Below are 3,030 nucleotides of genomic sequence, written 5' to 3'. Positions count from 1 at the left end.
CAAGGAGATAGGGTCTAAACACCAACTGAGTCTCTGCCCCTAGCTAAGACAGATAACAGAGTGCCACCAGAGGACCAGGAAGGCCAGTGGAGGAAGGAAGAAGGTGACCAGACATCCTTGTCCTTCCCCAACTATGGAGAAAGAAGTGGAAAAGACTAAAGGAGGGAGGTGTCAGGGATGGGGATGGACTAAAGGAGGGAGGATACAAGGCAAGGGAAGGAGGGAAACCCAGAGAGGCATAAGGGGATGGATAGGAAAGCAAACAACCAACAGTGGGAGGAATAACATAGGGAGACAAACAGTTACTGGGCAGCAATGGTAGTGGTGGGTGTCACTGACAGGAGCGAATTCTAACACCATAGCTAACACTGGTTGGCACTGTGCACAGGGAGGTGTAGGTGGCCCTCCTTGTGTAACCCCACCACCTATTAAACCCTATGATGAGACATCCCAAGTGAGGCACAGGCAGGAACAGAGCATTAACAGAAAGGGAAGGAGGGAGAGATAAAGGGATATCACATTTGCAAAATTAGCCAAGGACACAAGAAAGATGCCAAGGCAAATAGCAGACACCCTTAGGATGGCAAATGGCATCCAAAGCAGCATTACACATAAAATAAGGACAAGGAATGTGAAGATCATGAGCCAAGAGAAGCTGGACATAGTGAAAATGGAAATGGAACGTATGGACACAGTAGTACTGGGAATGAGTGAGTTCAAATGGACAGGAATGGGTCACTTTGAATCAGGCAACCATACAGTGTTCTATTCAGGGAATGAAAAGACAAGAAGAAATGGGATGGCTTTCATACTAACAAAAGATGTGGCAAAAGCAATCAGAGAATACAATGCAAAATCAGACCGAATCATTTCAGTAAGGCTCCATGGTGACCCTATGAATATCGCCATAATTCAAGTATATGTGCCAAACACAGAGGCAGAACAGGAAGAAATTGATAGATTCTATGATGGAGTACAGGAAAAATTGACAGCACATCAGAACAGGATGTCAAGCTTTTCATGGGAGATTGGAACGCAAAAGTTGGACACAAAGAAGAATCAAAAACAGTAGGCAAAAGAAGCGAAGCAAGTGAATGGCTGATAGATTTTTGTGAAGTCAACAACCTATTCATTGCCAACACATTTTTCATACAACCAGAAAGAAGGCTATACACATGGACATCACCAGATGGCCAACAGAAAAATAAAATAGATTATATAATTAGAAGTAAAAGATGGCAGAACTCTATACCAGGCGCCGACTGTGGCACAGATAATGAATTACTCATATCAAAAATACACATAAGACTCAGGAAGAAAACAAAACCAGTGATTATACCAAAAATATCTCAACAGAATTTACCGACAACATAAGAAAATGATTTGCAGTACTAAACATAATAGACCAAGAACCAGATGAACTATGGTCTGAATAGCCAGGGACATAATAAAAGAAGAAAGCAGACAGACACTTTCAATAAACAAAAAGAAAGAGAAAAAACCATGGATGTCAGAAAAAACACTACAAGCAATAAAGAAAAGAAGAGAAGAAAAACAAAAGGGAGATAGGAACAAACTAAGAATTATGAATGCAACAGTACAATGGCTTGTGCGGAAAGATAAAAAAAAATTACTACAGTGACCAATGCAGAGAAATAGAAGACAGTAACAATAAGGGAAGAACGAGAGATCTATTTCACAAGATCTGGGAAATCAAAGGAAAATTCAAACCAAGGACTGGGATGCTCCATGACAATAAAAATAACACAATTCAAGACCAGGAGGGAATAAAAAGATGTTGGATGCAATACACAGAAGAATTATACAAAAGAGATGACAAAATGAAGGACACATGGAACGAAGAGCCATATGAAGATGAACCTCAAATTCTAAAAAGTGAAACTGCAATAAGAGAAATAGAAGAACCAGGAACAGATGATATTCCAATTGAACTGCTGCAGTCTACATTGACAGGATCAACTCTAGTGCTAACCAACATATGTAAACAGATATAGAAAACAAAATGATGGCCAATAGATTGGAAACGATCAATATACATCCCCATCCACAAAGGGAGACACAAGAGACTGCAACAACTGTAGGACTATAGCACTGATCTCCCATGCAAGAAAAATCATGCTCAAAATTCTGCAACATAGACTCCAGCCATACATGGAGAGAGAGATCCCAGAGGTTCAAGCAGGATTCAGGAAAGGAAGAGGCACTAGGAAGCACATTGTAAACATAAGATGACTAATGGAGTGCACCAGGACATTCCAAAACAAAATCAGCATGTGCTTTATAAACTATAGCAAAGCATTTGACTACATAGAACATGAAAGGCTATGGAATGCCCTTAAAGACATGGGAGTTTCAACACATCTGATACTCCTGATGAAGAATCTGTACTCAGGACAAGAGGCTACTGTCAGAAAAGAACACATAGAAACAGAATGGTTCTCAGTCGGCAAAGGGATCAGACAAGGCGGTATCCTTTCACACTATCTGTTCAACTTGTATGCAGAACATATCATAAGAAAAGCAGGCTTGGACACAAGACAAACAAAATGGCCCTACAGAGTTAGTATTGGGGTGTTGGCCCCCTGAGTTCACAACTGACAGATCTCTTTTCCAGTGTCTTTTAACAGCTGCAAAAATTTAGCAGGTGAACTTTCCTCCACTCTATTTTCATGCCAGAAAAAATTTCCCCTGTTACATCTCTGCCTTTCAGGCAGTTGTTAAGGACAGTTGAGTCTGCCAGAAAAGGTTGGCAGCCATATAACCACGAGGGTTGGGTTGGGGGAATTATATACTGTACAACGAGGTGAAAATATTTGTCATGTTGGAAAGTCAAAGCAGCTTAGCTTCCTTCGAGGACATACCCAAGAAGAAGAACTGTAATGTTTTAAAACCCAACTGAAGTTTATGTTTTTGTAAGGCTTGAAGTGAAAGTCCACGGAGAATAATTATATGAAACACCCTGAACCGAGTGTGAAATGTCTCCAATGCCAACCCAAGCTATGAATAGCA

At 40.7% G+C, this 3,030-nt stretch overlaps 1 pseudogene; it reads left to right on the top strand.

The window, feature by feature from the left end:
• The first annotated feature begins 580 nt into the window (after positions 1–580).
• LOC149313499 (protein CFDP2 pseudogene) lies at positions 581–1,374 on the top strand (annotated as a pseudogene).
• The last annotated feature ends 1,656 nt before the right edge of the window (positions 1,375–3,030 follow it).

The sequence above is a fragment of the Sceloporus occidentalis genome, unplaced genomic scaffold, assembly GCF_023333645.1.
Source record: "Sceloporus occidentalis isolate IW3139 unplaced genomic scaffold, rSceOcc1.0.p SCAF_4, whole genome shotgun sequence".
Taxonomy (NCBI): domain Eukaryota; kingdom Metazoa; phylum Chordata; class Lepidosauria; order Squamata; family Phrynosomatidae; genus Sceloporus; species Sceloporus occidentalis.
The sequence above is the reverse complement of the archived record's forward strand: the minus strand, read 5'-3'. Positions and strand labels throughout refer to the sequence as shown.